Here is an 18555-nt window from a genome sequence, read left to right on the forward strand (position 1 = left end):
TACTATATATAAAATGCATAACCAAAGACCTGTTACAGCACAAGGAACTATACTTAATATTTTGTAATAACCTATAAGGGAAAAGAATCTGAAAAAAATTATATATGTATGTAAAACACATCATAATTTTATCAATCACTGTGCTGTACACCTGAAACTAACACAACACATTATGAATCAACTATGCTTCAATTTTTTTAAATTAATAAATTTTTAAAAGATGGATAGATTTCACTTAGAAATATTATTGGAATTGCATAATTAAGAATTTATTTAGGATTTTCATTTCATACCTGTAAGATGATTATGTTATATATTTTTTGTTTGTGTGTACTGTCTGTAACACGGTTGGTTACCAAAGTTATACTAGCTTTATATATTGAGATAGGAAACTCTCTTTTCCTCTGCATTCTCTGTTTCTATAAATTATACATTCACTTTATTTGGACTTTCAAGTTTATTTATGTATAGTTACACACAATAACTCTTTAAAATTAAAAATTTGTTTTATATATTATTATTTATTCCATTATAAATTAAATCTTTCCTTTGTTGTTTATCTGTCTTGCTAAAGATTTATCTTATTGGTCTTTTTAAAGATCAAGACTGGGTGCTTCTCTGGTGGCGCAGTGGTTGAGAATCCGCCTGCCGATGCGGGGTATACGGGTTCGTGCCCCGGTCCGAGAGGATCCCACGTGCCGCGGAGCGGCTGGGCCCGTGAGCCATGGCCGCTGGGCCTGCGCGTCCGGAGCCTGTGCTCCGCGACGGGAGAGGCCACGGCAGTGAGAGGCCCGCGTACCGCAAAATAAATAAATAAATAACTAAAGATCAAGACTTCGTTTTGCCAATATTTTGTAACTGTTTCCTATTTCATGCCTTATTGCTTTCTCTGTCCACCTCTTTTCCCCATCCCCTCCTTCCTTCCTGAACCTCAGATGGAAAAGTTAAGTTAATCATGTTTCTGTGGTCAACGTACGCATGAGCGTCGAGTCATACAAGTTTCCTTTGCTTGTCTGCCCATCTGAGCCAGGCTCTCCAGGAAACAGAGCCCGAGGAAGAGGCATTTGTGCTAACGGATTATTAAGAGATGCAATCCCCGGGGACAGAAGTGAGGATAAAGGAGAATGAGGCGGCGAGGAGAAGAGCAGAGGTGAGGCAGCAAGGAAATCTGGTTATTTGGTTTTGCAGAACCTATCTTCCAAGAAGCTGAATACATGATTGTTTCTCAGAACAGTCCATGCGGGGAAGAGAGGCGAGAGCTGACCCACTGGCTCATGCTTCCTACTGGTCAAAGCAACTGGCGAGCAGCTCTCCCTCGGTGTTGCAACGTCTCGCACAGCTTTGTGTCAGCGGGGCAGCTCCTGGCCGGGAGCTGGCGTGTACAGCGGACGTGCCGGCGGGCTGTGCCGGTGGGAGGCTGGCCCGTGCCACAGAATCGGCCTCTGCAGCAGCAGGGGCACAGCAACGTGGCCAAAGCCCCAGCAGGTGAGGCCCAGAGGACCTGAAACGTCACCAGCAAAGTGACTGAGAAGCCCCCCTCTCTCCCTTCCTTTCTATACTTATGAAGTCACAATCTCCACATTTAAATTACCCTTTAAAATTTTGTACTTCTTCCATTCAGCACTACGTTTGTTTGTTTGTGTGTTTTTAATTTTTATTTTATATTTGAGCATAGTTGATTAACAATGTTGTATTAGTTTCCGGTGTACAACGAAGTGATTCAGTTATATTCAATACATATACACGTATCTATTCTTTTTCAAATTTTTTTCCCAATTAGCTTGTTACAGAATATTGAGCAGAGTTCCCTGTGCTATACAGTAGGTCCTTGTTGGTTACCCATTTTAAATCTAGCAGTGTGTACAGGCTATTTGTAACATTCCTCCATTACTTATGATATCTGTTGAAGTTTTGGGTTTATGGCTGTATCATTTGCGGTTTGCTGTGCGGGACCATAGATTCTCTTCTAGCTAATTTAAGCGGAAGAGGGTTTAGTAGAACATATTATCAGCAAGAGAGTCAGATACCTGAGCTGGGATCCTGTATAATCGGGAAGAGATCCGCATGAGAAATTTCCGCCGCACCGCGGCAGCGCCGCCGTGGAGCAGCAGTACCATGGTGGTGCCCTGCCACTCGGCACCCAGGTCTTTCGGGACCAGATGCTCTGACACCTGCCTCAGCTTGCCCAGAAGAACCGCACCTCCACCACCACAAGCCAGTGTCTACCAGTTACCTCTAGGTCTCCTGCAATAGGTCTGTTGGGCAGAAGCCAGGTCCCACGCGGAACTCTAGCTGTAATGAAAGCACAGCAAGTGTAGTTTTCAGCCGTCTGACCTTGGTAGTTCAAGAATTCTACCAGACTGTACTTAAATGGGTACTGAGTCAATGTACAGTATCCACCACGAGTTCAGAACTATCAATACAAGCAAATACTTTTGCTAATTTGTTAAAGAGCTTTTTAAAAATCACAAGTGCCCATAGCGATTTCTCAAATGTTTTTTATGCACCACAGCCTCAAGGTTTACTGTATGACTTTGTTGTCTGCTGAGTCTTTTTGTGAGAAGGAATGAGTACGTACACAGAAGGCCTCGTGGGACCCTGACCCGACTTTATCGCCTCAATTGCCCTGCTAAGCACGGAGTTTGGGCCCCGAAGAGAGGGAAATGATCAGACAATCCATTTTTTGAAGGTACGTTAAGCCACAAGGCAAGTTTACCGTAGTGAATATTTGAACATTTTGAAATATTCTGTCATAGTAATGTGATTATTCTCCAATACGGTGAGCTATATTGAGAGGATTTCTGATGTCGAAGCATTGCCACATTCCTGGGGCAAACTCTGTATAATCAGTTAAATAATAGTTAACGTCTCCTGCTTTTTCCCCATGTTTCTATGAGCTCTTCATAAATACCACTGTTAATAGTTACATTTTAATTATTTCTAATTTTTGCTTTTATCAATAACACTCTAATGTATTTTTGAACCAAAAGTAAAACGATGGGATGCTAAATTGTTGTTTGAAAGAGTTGTACCAAACTACTCCCACCGGCAGTGAGGGGGTATATGACTATTTTGCTGCACCCTGAACCGCACTGGGTATTTCGTCAAACGGGGGAATAAAAATCTTTGCTAATTTTAACGCAAAGAATCGGTATCTAGTTGTTTGAATTTCCATTTTGATCAGTAGTGAAATTAGAGATTTTCCCAAGTGTTGGAAAGCCAGTATTAATTTTTTTTCCCTCTTTTTTAAGAAAAACTTTATTAAAATCTCGCATGCAGAGAAGTGCTCAGACTTAATATACATCTATATGTAGAACACTACACCCCAAAACAGCAAAATACACATTCTCCTCAAGAGCATGTGAAACATTTTCCAGGATCGGTAAAACACCATAAAACAAGTCTCAAAAAATTAAAGTCTTATACTCAGGAAATGACATTTATATCATTTATTCTTTAAAACTGACATATTTCTCCATTGTCATCAGAACGCTTATTTGTGTTGTAGAAACAAGTTCCCTTCTACTGCAAAGATACCTTCTATCTTATTTCATTTTTTATGTATTTTTTTCTGTCTTATTTTAAAACCAAAATCCCAGTTTAATGACAATGTCACCTAGCTGAGAACACTAAACTTCAGTCTGGTTCTTTGGGATTACTTTTATCAGCTGATTTTTGTTTTGAGCCACCAGGAGCCATTTTATATGTTGTTTTCCATCATCCAACTTTTCACTAAGTTGGAGCAAATATAGATTCTGAAATCTATATTATTTTAGTACTTAGGAACTGTTTAGGGGAAGTCATTGTCACGTATCCCAAGTGTCTGAGAATGCCATCCAATTTAGAAGGCACACCTAAAACCAAGAAACAATCAAATGACTGATTTTTCCCCCCACTCACTGTGACTAAGAGGGAGTGTTTTCATCTTCACAATAAGAGGAAATCTCATTTCTTTGGAAAAAGATTTCCAGTGTTATCTCTATTCACATTGCCTAAGAAGAAATTATAATAGCAAATAATTTTGTTTTAAAAGTAAGAATGATTTGGGGTTATGAAGAGTTGTCTTTTTTTTTTTATTTTAAAGATCTCTGAGTCAATGTTAAGGGCAGATTTATTTTAAACGGCAACGTGACCAGCAAAGCTTGAAAAATCTCAGCAATGTGTCCGTGGAGTGTTGTACAAAGTCCATTTCAAGTCTCATCTTCATGCCCTACTGCAGAGTTAAAATTTGTGACTAACTACTTTCACTATCTGAATTCACGAACACGGTTTTCTTTTTTGAAATTCAAAGCAGTTTGATTACTTTTGTCTTTCTCAAGACTCAAAAGGAAAAGCATGTTCATATGCTGGATGTTTTATAAGTAGGATATTTTCTTGTCATGAACTGAATTAATAGGCTTAAGAAACAATGATAACAGATAAGCATTTTCTCAGTTGGGCGACTTTTATGCCAAATGATAATACCTAACAGTTTCCTGTAAATACTGTGTCTTTTTTTTCCCAGAATGGATCACAGACAGACATCAATTATTGGCATATTTATATATACAGAAGTATTTTTGCCTGATTTGGCTATGGTGAAATTTGTCAAATAGAAGAAGTTATGTTTATTGTTATAAATAGGGTTATATTTTGAGAAAGGAATGTAAAACAGGAGAGAAATTGTGTAGACAAGCAAAGATAGAGCCAACCACAGAAAGAGTAATATAATGAAAAAAGTAATTCAGCATTTTAAAGTAATGATAGCTTACTATGTATACTATGACCTAGAGAAAAATATATGGGATCACAAGCAAATTCACTGGTTAGTTAGATTATAAATAATAACAAGACGTTTGGTTGTGTTACATGAGTAACTTATATATATATATACTTATATATATATATATATATTTATATACACTTATATACATTACCACATATAAAATAGACAGCTAGTGAGAAGTAGCCACATAGCACAGGGAGATCAGCTCGGTGCTTTGTGACCACCTAGAGGGGTGGGATAGGGAGGGTGGGAGGGAGACGCAAGAGGGAGGAGATATGGGGATATATGTATATGTATAACTGATTCACCTTGTTATACAGCAGAAACTAACATACCATGGTAAAGCAATAATACTCCGATAAAGATGTTAAAAAAAAAAAGTTCTACAGAGAACAAACTAGTGGTTACCAGTGGGGAGAGGGAAGGGGGGAGGGGCAAGACAGGGAGAGAGGATTAAGAGGTACAAAATATGTACATTTTATGTATAAAATAAGTAAGATCCAAGGATATATTATACAGCATAGGGAAAATAGCCAATATTTTATAATAATTTTAAATTGTATATAATCTACAACAATAACAACAACATCGAATCACTATGTTGTATACCTAAAACAAATACAATGCTGTAAATAAACTACATGTTAATTTTTTAAAAAGTACACTATTGAAACAGCTATATTTGTACCATGATGTATTCTTACATAACATTTTAATTTTCATTGTTATATGTTTCGGTTCCTAAACTAAAAGAATTTTAAGCATGCATCTTAACCTCATTACAGTGAAATCTTTGTAGTATTTTTTCTTTAAAAGTTTAAAATGTTTTTCACTGTTTGCCAAAGTAGGAAGTACAAAGCACCCTTTTAATTTTTTACTTTGTCTTCTAGCCAATATTATGTGGAATTGCTCATAGAATATTTATCATAAATGAAGCACTTGCAATATGAATGATATGGCCATCGTGCACAATTATTTCCTAGAGAAAAGTCTGTTTATGGCATCAAATATAGATAAATCACACCACAGTAAAATCAATAATCTTTATCAGTACACTGAGGACCAGAAAAATGAAACAACTCAACGCAGTTTGGGCTTTAGGATATCATTCATGTTGAAAAGCAAGGTTCTCGTATTTGGCTGGAAAGAGACGAGACCCCAGGTAGCCCTCATTTATTATAATAACATTATGCGATTTCTTCCCCCTACAATTCTATTCGATTGCTGGAGGGGACTCTCAATTCGAGGCGCAAAGCCGGAATAAGCACTTTCATTGCCGTCTGTAGATGAACGTGAGGTAAGGAGCAATCAGAGGAGAACAATCATCCCGCAGGACATCAGGCTCTAGCTTCCAAGATCTGGAATGAAAGGACTTGGCATAGCATGTGTCACGCTAAGCAGAAATGTGCCATCTTTTAAAAACCTCATTGTGTAAGATTTGCTGCTTACCTGACTGGCTGTCTATTCTGGGCTTTAGTCTATTCTGGGCTTTAGAAGTGTGATCACAATTTCCAGTGGAGACCCAAACGTCTATCTCTAAATCTGTCAGTAGGGGCTCTTTAACTCAGCACTCTATAAAGGCAGCAAGAATTAATAGGCTCAGATTTTAGCTGAAGCTCTGCTACAAATTACCTTCACACTATGCATGTGTCACTTGGCCTTTCTTTTCTCTTTCCCTTTTCCTGAGACCTTTTTCTCACGGAGAGCAGTGAGACGTTCATTACCTGCTAGCAGATTAAACCTACTGTTAGCTTCCTTCCGAGTCTATTCAAGAAGGTCATAGTATCAGGCTGAGGACAGAGCATGAGGTGAGCATCTCTCATGAGTGGACTCTGGCCCATGTTCCGTAGCTAGCTGTGCAAACTCGATTTCTTAATGTCTAAACTGAAGTGATTGGATGGGCTGCTATCTCTTTCTAAAACACCAGTGCCGGTTTATATAATCCACCAATTGATGCACACATAGTACCCATTAGGACAATTGCAGGATTTTTAGATCTATTTTTTTAAAGATGCCAGGGAGCTGGACATCTCTTTCTTTTTGGAGTAGAAGCAAGATTGGAATGTTCTATTTTTTAGCGTTTGAAAGTCAAACCTCTTAGCCTTCACAGAGAGCAGGCAAAGCTGTAACAGACTTTAGTTAAGGCAGGGGCTCTTGTGGGAATTTATGGGGACTTCAGGGTGGAAGGGGAGTAACATCTGAATGGGAGGGTAGATGACATTGTTTTGAGATTAACTATCCCCTTGTCCAGTAGACTTCTGTCTGTTAGACCTTGGAATGGAGATAGAAGTAAGGGATCACAGGTCCTAATAGAAAGAACAGGATGAAATTTTCTCAGTCATAGTCCTTGAAGGGCAACCCACCATTGCCAGAAGGATCTGAAACAACTAAGGAACTAGCGCAGGCTGTTGACCAACCACCCTTTTGCCCTGGGCTTCTTGGACAGCAAGCATTCAATGACCAAGTCTCTTATTTCTGACCTTTGTGAAATTAGATAGCAGTAAGATAAAAATTTATCTTTTGAAAACACTACTTCTGACCACGTATAGGGTAGCATTTGCTATCTTTTTCTTTTTTTTTTGCGGTACGCGGGCCTCTCACTGTTGCGGCCTCTCCCGTGGCGGAGCACAGGCTCCCGGCCTCTCCCGTGGCGGAGCACATGCTCCGGACGCGCAGGCTCAGCGGCCACGGCTCGCGGGCCCGGCCGCTCCGCGGCACGTGGGATCTTCGCGGACCGGGGCACGAACCCGCGTCCCCTGCACCGGCAGGCGGACTCTCAACCACTGCGCCACCAGGGAAGCCCAGCATTTTCTATCTTAATTCCGTTATTCCAAATTCTGGTTTTAAATTAGAGTCTGCCAAAAATATTCCAAATTTTCAGTCCCTCTTTGGGATTTTGGTGAGCCGATTTTCTAATATGGCATTTCCTGTCGACAGCTGAATGAATTCAGCGTGGGTGGGTTGGCCCAGTTGGTAAGGACATGGTGCTAATGAGACGCAGTTGGTTGGTTTGGTTTCTGCCTCCATGGAGGACACTGGATGGTGATTTGTTCGTTGGCCCCAGGCTGCAGACCTAGCTTAGTGGTTATCTATCTCCCAGATGCTTTGGCCCACAAAGCAATGAGGTGAGAAAGTGTGGACTAATCGTGAAACCCCATCAGCACTCCTGGGAAAGAATTCCTAGTATGGGTCAATACATGTATACGACCAAACAAAGTGTTTGAAATTCCAAACCTGGGGGTACTCTAAGTTCACTGTACTCAAAGTTGCTGATGGAGTCCAGAGTCTGTTAAAACATGAAAAGCATGTGGTTTATATTTTAAAGACAGAAGATGGTGTATTTAGTTGGCATATTTGAATGTTTTTTTCCTGCTAAATGGGACTTTTGCAATGGGAGAACAGCATGTGCAGGCAAGGTACATATGGAACTTCATATTTCTGAATTAACTGTAACAGAGCATACAAATTCTTTTTAGGCCTTCCAGCATGTTTCCTTCCAAATTTGGGGCCCAAAGAAGGACAAATTATGCATGAGAGCTATCATCATCTTATCTAATTCAGTTCAGTAAGAAAGCTCAGTCACTTTGCTATTCAGTATAATACTGAGTGAACACTGCAGAAAATGGAAAGGAAAATAGGTCACCACTCATGATTTCCAGAGGTTTACATTACAGTGAGGAAGGTGGGTATGGATGAATTAAAGATAATACAAAGCAGACCTGAAAAAACAGCGCACAAGGAGGTACGAGGGAGGTGAGCTCACTGGGGAAGAACTGACCACCTCCATCGGGGGAGCTGTAGAGGGTTTCCTGCAGAAGTTACTCAGCTTTTAAAGAATGGGTGACTCTTCCTCCCCTCCTGCCTCCCTTCCTTTCTCTATTCATTTATTCCACAGATATTTCTGAATTCCTACTACGCACCAGTTATAGTGGTAGGTGCTATACTACAGGATCATGCAGTCTTGTGGTGGAGACAGATTGTAAGCAAATTATCATATGACTTACTATGAACTTATATAAGTGTTTTGAGGAAAATAATTGGTCTGGATGAGCTCATATACAGCTATATGAGCAATAACAGGGGAAACAGATTTAGACTAGAAGTTCAGGGAATGCTTGACCTGATATCTGAAAAATGGTTAGGTACTGACTAGTGATAAAAGGCCAGTGGGAGACACACTTTCCAGTTACAGGGACTAGCAGGAATATGGGTGAGTCCATGCTAGTGAAAATAAGAATTTTTTTCAGAGACAATTTGCTATGTAGAGAGAGAATATACTTGTGAAAAGCACATACTCTAGAGCCAGACTGCCTATACAGTGGTCCTTCAGAATCTGCAGGGGTTTGGTTCCAGGACCCCCCAACCCCGATACCAAAATTCGAGGATGCTCAGGTCCTTTACATAAAACGGCACGGTATTTGCATGTAACCTACGTACCTCCTCTCCTGTACTTTTTATCTTCTCTAGATTACTTTAAATACCTAATGCAATTTAAATGCTATGTAAATAGTTGTTACTACTATGTAAATAGTTGCCTGCTCTTGGCAAATTCAAGTTTTGCTTTTTGGAACTTTCTGGAATATTAAAAAAATATATATTTTCCATCTGAGGTTGGTTGACTCCTCCGTAGATGCAGAACCCATGGATATGGAGGGTCAATTCTATTAAAATCCCAGCTCTGATACCTACCAGCTGTGTGGTCTAGGCACTTTGTTATCATTTGTAGGCCTCTTTTCTTCTCTGCAAATGGGACAATCATAGCACTGACCTCAGAGACTTGCTTTAAGGATTAAATATATATATATATAAAATATTATACATACTATTATATATTATATATAGTATGAATGAATTAATCTAAACAAATTAAGATATTAATATAAAACATTAACATAATAATATTAAGGATTAAATATATATAAACCATTTAATCCTTAAAATTACTTCTTGAGGTAAGTCCTATAATATATACATTATATGAATATATTAGAATATAATAGATATTATAGATATGTAGTAGAATATATACTAGAATCTAACATATACTTATGTACATGTATATATATATATATATATAAGAAGAGTGTGTGGTTCATATTATTATTTTTATTTTTATTTTTATACTCTTGAGTCCAAATTGGAAATCTGAATTATCTAATTTAATAAATTTGCATTTGGCCATATATTCCTCTCCCTTACATGACACCTTTTCAATTCTGGAAATGATTAGAATCTCTGAGCTTTCTTTTACTCTTTTTCCTGAAAGAGGTCATTCATAGGACAGAATTTCATCACAACTATTTCAACTATGTTGCTGAAATAGAATATTCTTAACTCAGTCAAAACAGTGTGATTCTTTTAGAGAAGCCTCACACTTTGAGTGTGTTTTATGAGAGTAGGTTACAGAATAGTTAAAATAATGCATCCCTCTAAGTTTTCTTTCCTGCAATAATCTTTTTTCCTCCAAATATTTAAGCTCTTATCCTTTTTTGCAGACTTGCCCATCTTAAGATCAGTAACACATGATTTTGCTGTGCCCATAATGTTACTCTTACCTGTTGATATGTACGAATTTATTTTAGCGGCATGTTCTTGAATTTTTGAGCCATCGTGCCATTTCCTTGACTTCCTTTGTTTTGGCTTTGATATCTAATTTCTTGCGATTTTGAACAGTAGAACATCTTATTTTATGCCTTATAGTTTCAATACTCAGAACTCTTCCTTTTCTATTAAGATTTCCCCCAGATTTAAATAAATTCCTGTCCATTGAACCTTTATTCAAGCACACCATTACATTAATTTACATTACAGCACCACACATGGTACTCAACACGTAAACATGTATGAAACAGAATCATGCATGTATGCTATGTCTTTCCAATTAGATTAACCTTCGAGGGTAGGAGCCCTGCTCATAATCCTCTTGGAATCTCCCCAGTGTCCATCACTGGAATCAGGAAATCCTAGTTGAACTGAACTGAAATACTTCTGTATCAGAGCTTTGCAGGATTTATTCTGGGGCAGCTTTCTCAGCTTGTAAGTGTAAATGAGAGCTTATGTGACTGTGAAAGAAATTATCTTAAATTAAGTCGAATAAAAATGTCAATAATATTTCCGAGTTTCCAATTTTGTTCAAGAGTTTTGAAGAAAAAAATAGACTTGCCCATTCTCAACTGTTAACTCGTCGTACAAAAAGATATCCGAATAAAACAATGAGATGGTATAGTTATATGCTACATATTTTGAATGAAACTCAGTTACTTGAATTTTGAAAATGGTTTTAATGGGCTAGAAATATATAAAATGTTGAGCTATTGTGCTTTTATAGCAACTAAGTTTGGTGTATGACTACGGTTATAAAAATAAGCCGTGTGAAGGCGTCAATCTGCCACATCACTTTCCTGACAGAATCTGTGCATATCCTTCATTTCTAAAGCCATTATCTGAAGATAAAAGTCTGAGACTGAAAACTGTCAGCTCAATCATTTAGCCTTCTAATACCCCAGTCTAACTGTTTACTGAAAATTACTATGGGGAAAACTCAATCATCTCCTTTGAGTGACATTATTTATACCTCACTTAACCAACTGATTTAGTGATATTATGGTGTAAACATTTAATGATCCACCTATATTTCCAACTGGCAAAGAGACTCAAGTTTTATATGTGAAAAAAATCACTTGGAGTGTATAGAGCCTTAGCTTACACTATATAATTTGGTTTATATAACCCTATATTTCTAGGTACCAAATTCTTCTGATTAATTAAAACCACATGAAATAAAATGTGCTAAAATCAAATTAAATTCCTTGGAGTTTCCCTTTTTGGTTTCCAACTTAAGTGCATACTAATCCTTCCACCACCTGCTCTTCTATTTCCTAATTCCTTGAACCTCCATGCTCTTTTCCTCCTTAGGAAAAACATCTTCTAAATGAAATTAACTCAGATGTTGAGAGCGAGCAATGGAGCCGGTTCCATCACGGAAGGAACACAACACGATATGGAGGGTGAAGAGTGTTGTGCATGCCACGGGGGCCGAACATATGGGGGCCGAACGTACGGAGAACTGTTCGTGAGAAGAAACTCAGGCAGACATGCCACGGTCAGGATGCAGACTTTATCGTGTAGGCAACTGAGGACCAAAGAAGTAGAAATAACTTTGCACTAACTTTACAATCATTTGCTAATGCGTACATCATTTAAATGTACATATGTTGGCCATATGTTTGGTCTTATAAAGCTGTGTAACATTTTAATTATTATTATCTGTATTTCTCCTTTTAAAAATTACCTTGAAAAAACAAAGAAAAGAGAGTAATTCTTTTTCTCCAGCATTTCATAGGTAAGTGTTTTCCAAAACACTATGGTTTGTTGGGGTAAGTCATAATGTAAAAGAAACCACTTTCTGGGACTTCCCTGGTGGTCCGGTGGTAAAGGATCCACCTTCTAATGCAGGGGACGTGGCTTCAAGCCCTGGTCAGGGAACTAAGATCCCACATGCCGTGGGGCAACTGAGACTGCGCGCCACAACTACTGAGCTCGTGTGCTGCAAACTACAGAGCCCGCGTGCTGCAGGCTACAGAGCCCATGCGCCCTGGAGCCTGCGTGCCACAACTGGAGAAGAGAAAACCTACACGCCGCAACTAGAGAGAAGCCTACGCCCCACAGCAAAGAGCCTGAGCGCGGAAATGAAAGATCCCGCATGCCTCAACTATGTCCCGACGCAGCCAAGAAAAAAAAAAGATAATAAATAAATCTAAAAAAAAAAGAAACCACTTTCTCTCTAAATAACATAATAATCCAAAACTCCAGTCTTCTTAAAACCTGGAACAGCACAGAAAATTAGCATAGAATGAAGGTTAATGAGTAAAAACTATATATAGTATGTTGCATCTTGCTGCAGTAATTTGTTTTGCCAGGTGCTGTGGTAGGTAAATGAATATACCTTTTCTTGATTATGTCTGCAAAACAACTGATATGACTATTGCTCACCAGATTTTATCTCAAAATGAGATAATAGATTGTTGATTCAAAGCCAGAAAGTCAGTCAGGCTAATCTCAATACCAGACCTGAAATAATAAATCTCTCCATTGTATAGGAGCTCATATTTGGCTGATGAATTCTTTTAATCTTTTTCATACTTTATTTGTATGATGCCCTTGATTATGGCTATCTGAGCAGTAATAAATGGCTTCATTAAACAAGTAGCTAATGAAATAACTACCTAGATACCAATAAACAGTTGAACATAGAAACCAAAGATGTTTAACAGAATTTAAATAAAGGTAGAGTTAGCGTCATTGTTTCTAGTTTCTTGCCAAAGATTAATGACTTCATTTATATAAACAACTGAGACTGTACTGTAACCACTTTGAAATTGGGGAAACAATTAACAGAGGTGTCGAATGGTCAATTTACAGGCAAAACTACCAGAGACAACTGGCTTTTATCCAGAATCTATCCTGATACCATTGCTAGTTTCTTTTTTAACTTGAATTGTATCTCACTTTTTGGGATTAACTCATAAATGTCCAGTTGCTTCCACTGAGCTACCGGTTACTAATGTATTACTCACTATGTTCTTAAGAATTGGGATGCATTGATAAGTTAGAGTCTTCCTGCAACGGTTGTTTTGTTTTTGTTTTCTTTTTTTTTTTTTTTTCCCCAGAGACTCCTCCTCACCAGGAAGAACTGTATCTCTATTTCTAACTGCAGTCTCAAGGCTAAATCCTTAACTTGGTCTCTGCCTCAAGTAGATGCACATTTGTTGATTTGTTTATTTACTCATTCACTTAGTAATTAAATTAATCCACAAATATATGGAAGTAGTGGTGAGAGAGGAGGGTTACAGACTAAGAAGTCCATGTCTGCAAAGAGCTTCTGATTTGTGGGAAGCCATTAATTGTGAAAATGCAATGTAATGTTTAAACTCAGATCTTATGTCTAAGCTCAGTTTGATGGGGTGTGGTTGTAGGGCTTTGTCTCAGAAAGTGTAGCATCTAAGATGTTCTTTGATAGGAGTTAATAGCCTAGGAATAGTGTTGGGGGGAAGTTATCGCTGCTGTTAAGAGAAGTAAGGAGAAATCCAACCTGCTTAATTCTCCCTCTCTTTTAAACTTCCATCGAGGCTGTTGAAGAAAGACATGGAGCGTGGCTGGCTAGTCTTACTTTATACTGGTGATCTTTTAGTGCTGCCTGGCAATTCTATCTTATTCTTTCTATTTTACTGCAAAAATAAAAACGATCAGGAAGGAACCTCCATGGTCCCACCCATATCCACCAAGCTACGTGGCTCTGCAGCCGTCCGCCTTTGCTCCTGATTTGATGGATGAGTTGTCTCCTCCTAAGTCAACCCCTTCCTTGTGCACTGCATTCCGTCACTTTGTTCACAAAGTTACTGCTCCCGAAATTTTCTCTCACTCTCTCTACAGGATTAGGTTTTCTCTCTGCTGGATCATTTCCATCAGCACAAAAACATCCTATACTCTCCTAAAAAAATAACTCGGCATTGATCTTGTCTTCAACTCTGTCTTTTCAGGTTCTGTTCCCTTTTACTGAAGAATTTTCCCCCAAAGTTGTCTGTATTTGTTGTCTGCTTTTTCCCTCCTCCCTTTCTTTCTTAAACTCATTCCAAATTAAAGTTTCACCCTCCTATGCCGTTAACATAACGCTTGTCAGTGACCTCTAGGTTGTTATGTCTCCTGGTCATTTCTCCATCTTTATTGACACAAACCAGGCCCCTCGCTTGGAACTGCTGATCACAACTTCTTTTTGGAAACACTTTAGTTAGTGGAGAAGTTGGGTGAAGATTGGTAGGGGTTAGAGGATTGAAGCAGTGAGGGGAATAGCTTTGTTTCTAACGTGTTCACTAGATAAAAACACTATGGTTATATAATATTTGCTTATTTTCTAAGGTCACCTAGAGACAACAGGATGCATTCTTGACCAATCAAAGTCAAATTTGATTTGTATTTCTATCCCTTTTGTGGACAAGGTCAGTACCTGTGAGGTGTCTTTGATTTCATTTAACTCTTTCCAAATGGTACACTTTTAGTTTTTAATATATTTTAGTGAAATACATTTAAAACCCCATGGCATATTATGATTATTGTTTCATACAACCAATATTCAGTTGGATTTACCACATAATCCTCTTTTGCATTGCTCTGTATCCCTTCTTGCATTTCCTTATTTGCAGCTGTGAACTTTATATTCTGATCAACTCACTCTGGTATTTCTTTAGGGTGCTTCTGCTGGCGATAAATTCTCTGTTTTTACTTATCCGAGCGTACCTTTATTTCATCCTCTTTCTTGAAGGCTATCCCCACTGACAAAACTATAGGTTGGCATAAAGAATTTCAGCACTACTTTTTCCTCTGGTTTCCGTTGTGTCTTCTAAAAAGTCAGCAGGTGGTTCATCCCTTGCTCTTTTTGAAGGTAATTTGCTATTTTTTCTCTATGTGCTTTAATATTTTATCTTTATATTTGGTTTTCAAAATTGTTAGTATGCTATTCTTTTGTGTACATGTAAAACTATCCTACATGTGTATCCTGCTTCAATTGATTTTTATGTTTCAACAGTTTTGGAAATTTTAGCCATTCTATTTTCAAATTTTCTTCTGTCCTCTTCTCTCTCTCTTTTCTACTGGAATTACCATACCTTTTGGTTAGACCTACTCTCTGCATTCCGTATGTGTGTCACCTTCCATTCCATATTCCTAACCTTTTGTATCTTTTTGTATTTCTTTATGTATAATTTATTCTTCTTCACTAATTCTAGCTCTGACTAAACTGCTCTTAAACCTGCCTATTAGTTTCTTAGTTTTGCTATTATTGGTCTTGTTTTTTCAACTCTGCTTTATCTTCTTTTATATTTTACACTTATCTTTCCAATGTCTTCACCCTGTCTTTTATTTACTGAAACACAAGGAGCTAAATAATTTTTAATTCCCCATGGATCTGTTTCTACTGACATTTAATTCTGCTTTAAAAAAAAAAGGGTTTCTTTTTGTGTGCCAGGGCATTCTTTATTGTGTGCCAAATATGTTCTTAAAAATTACAGCAATAAATTGAGAGTAGTCGCAGAACTTGAGCAGATTCCCTGTGGGGATTCATCATAACTCTTAGAACACAGCCCACTGGTGTACAAAGCTAAGCGCATAGGGTTTACCACACCCCACTCCCATTTGGAGGACCGTGAACTCTAGTGTGTGTCTCATGGAAGGTCTGTGGAGCTTCTGAAAGTTCTAGTCAGCTTCCTAACCTCTCAGCCACCTTCTCCAGAATCAGCAAATGCCCACGATAAAACAGGTCTCAGATCTTGGGTTCATCATTTGGCGTTGATGGAAAAGGAATCAAAAAATTCGAATTAGAATACAATGAGACACCAAGCATCTGTGCAGATTAAACCATGACCACTTTCCTTTTAGCTCTCTGAGGCATTTAAGAAAATAGTTTTTATCTTTTGTTTATATACTTGGTCCGACATTACTGGAATTGGACACCCTTCCATTGCCCTGGAACACTCTCTTCTACTGGATTCCAGAGTATCCACTTGTACTTTGAAAGCCTTTTCCCCTACTCACACTGTTCTTCTATAAACGACTAAGCCTCCCAAGCTCCCTCTGCGGCCTCCTCCTTCTCTGTTCACGATGCCCCTTGAAGGTCTTTGCCTCCAGCCTCACGGCTTCAAAGAGCTTGTGTGGTCTGACAGCTTCCAAATGTGTATGTCTAGCTGAGTTTTCCCTCCTGACCTGCGGATTCATGAACCCAATTGACTGTTCAGCAGACCTGGATGCCAAATAACATTTCATAATAAATATGCTCTACAGTGTGTTTCTAACTCTCTACCCTAAACTCGTCCCTTCCCCGGTCTTTCCTATCTCAGGCGACTCCATGCTTCTAGTTGACTGAGTTGAAGAAGCTGTGTCATCCCTGATCTCTCACTTGCTCTTAAGCTTTACAACTTGAACCATCGGTAATTTTATCCAGAACACTCAGGCCATTTCTCTACACATCCTTTGTGATACTCTGGGTTATTGTAATAAATGCCTAACTATTCCTTGTTTCCACATCACACTCCTTTCCACTCCTTGATCTATTCCACACTCAGCAGCCAGAATGATCATTTTAAAAGTCGCTAATAAAACCGTTAACTTTTTCCAGTACTTACAGGCACTATTCTAAGTACTCTGAATAAGTGAACTTTTAAAAACTTTATACAGCCTTTTCAAGTAGTATCATGAAGTCTCCTCAATTACAGAGGAGGAAACTTAAGAACAGAGAAATTGAATGACTTCCCAAGGTTATACAACTGTATGTAGCAGAGCTGGGATCTGAACCTGACAAGCTACCTTTCCATCTCGGAGTAAATCAACATCACCGTCTGTCTCTGTGGTCTACGTGATCTGCCTCTGTCCCCTCTCCAGTCCCATCTCCTGCCACTCCCTTCCTGGGTCACTGTGTTCCAGCTGTAACGGTCTCCAACATGCCAAGCACGCTTGCATCTCAGGGCCTTTGCACTTGCTTTCCCGGTGCCTGGAATGTTCTTCTCTCAGGTATCCAGATGGATTGCAAAGAATCACAACCCTTACATGATTCTCAATCTCTATAGATTAAAATTTCTCTACAGCACTGATCACCACCTGACCTGTTTTATATGTCCTCAAGGATGGCAGAGACTTAGTCCCATTTGCTCTTTACTATATCTCCTGTGCCTACTATAGCACCTGGTACAAAGGAGCCCTTCAAATATTTGTTGAATGCATGAATGAATGGATAACCAATTCACTTAGCTACTTAACGATGGTTTGGGGTATAGCACAGAGCAGAAGATGTGGCACCTCTTTGCTGACTACCTTCTGTGATGGAGCACACAGGAGCAGGGCACGTGAAAAGCAGCATTGTGATGAAATGAGGTCGAGCCCTGGCTTTGTCATCAGTGAGCTACGTCATCTTGGCTAATTGAATTCATAGCCTTGGATCTCCATTCCTTGTCTTTAAAATGATGTATTGAGAGAAAGGCTTATTTAGGGACATGATAAATGATAAACTATGTCAGAATTTATGTGGTTATGGAAACCACTGGTAGAAAAATCAACTTAGTATATAGCGATAAGTTCTCAACCAGGGTTACTTTTGTGCCCAGCATCTTCAGGGGAACTTTGGTACTATCTGGAGACACGTTTGGTTGTCACAGCACAGGAGGGTGAGGATGAGCTGTTGGCATTTAGTGGGTGGAGGCCAGGGCGGCTGCTAAACATCCTACAACGTACAGGACAACCACCACTACTCCCAGCAAAGATTTATCCAGCTCAAAATGTCAAAAATGCTGTAGCTGAGACACCCCAGTATGGAGTAAATGGGGCTGCTTAGGTAGTAGGATGAGGCCAAGGGAGAAGCTCAAAGAACTTGAAGACAGGGGCGGCTAATATAAAGTAGAAATACATCCTATTTACATACTGGAACAAAGATTACTATCTTCCGGAACACTGATAGCAAGAATATCAACACAGCGGTGGTGGCATCATGCTTGAACTTGGAAGACAATGACCACAGATGGACATGAGCTTATCTGAGAGTGCCTCGAACTAGCTTCCCTAGGGCATTTTGTGATTACGCACATCCCGGCCCATTTGTTTCTAATTGCAGTAAAGACCATGCTCTGTTATATCATTAAGGTGAAGATCATCAAATTTTAGAGGAAATAATTACACAAGATGCTCCATAAAAGTAATCTCCACTTTTTGGCACCCAAGTCTATCAAGCATTGATGAGGCAAGCAGGAAAC

The 18555-nt window shown here is 38.9% G+C and overlaps 1 long non-coding RNA gene across 5 annotated transcripts in view; it reads right to left on the reverse strand.

Moving 5' to 3' along the window:
• LOC102988496 (uncharacterized) overlaps window positions 1-18555 on the reverse strand; it is a 132864-nt gene that overhangs the window by 79437 nt on the left and 34872 nt on the right. Inside the window, exon 3 of one of the 5 annotated variants that reach the window (XR_008616159.1) lies at window positions 2234-2292. The exons of the other annotated variants lie outside the window; for them this stretch is intronic. This is a non-coding gene — a long non-coding RNA (uncharacterized lncRNA). The remainder of the gene's footprint in view (window positions 1-2233; window positions 2293-18555) is intronic. 5 annotated transcript variants of the gene reach the window in all.

This window comes from Physeter macrocephalus, chromosome 20 (assembly GCF_002837175.3).
Source record: "Physeter macrocephalus isolate SW-GA chromosome 20, ASM283717v5, whole genome shotgun sequence".
NCBI classification, from domain to species: Eukaryota; Metazoa; Chordata; class Mammalia; order Artiodactyla; family Physeteridae; genus Physeter; species Physeter macrocephalus.